This window comes from Netta rufina (genome assembly GCF_964035555.1).
Source record: "Netta rufina genome assembly, chromosome: 1".
Lineage (NCBI taxonomy): Eukaryota > Metazoa > Chordata > Aves > Anseriformes > Anatidae > Netta > Netta rufina.
Window position 1 is genome coordinate 89,030,694 of NC_140123.1, and position 340 is coordinate 89,031,033.

Sequence of the window (340 nt, forward strand, 5' to 3'; positions counted from 1 at the left end):
TGCTTGGATTCCAGCCAAAAGAAAAAATGGCAGAATATTCTGGTTCGCAAATACGTCTATCTTCTTCACAAAGGATCGAGGCAATGAAGGATGCTTTAATAAAACTGTGTGGTTAGCTCTGCTGAAGTATGTAATATTGCATTACATTTGTGAAAATGTTTGAGACAATAAATGCCATTGCAAAAGCTGCTTCGTGTCTAGAGCCTCTAAGCTGTGTACCTTCTCTAATGATCAGCATCACTGAAAAATTTCCAAAGTTGTTCTTTAACGATTGGCTCTACCAGCATCAGAGGCATATTACAATCTGCTTTTTTTTTTCATTCTTTTTTCTTTTTTTTTT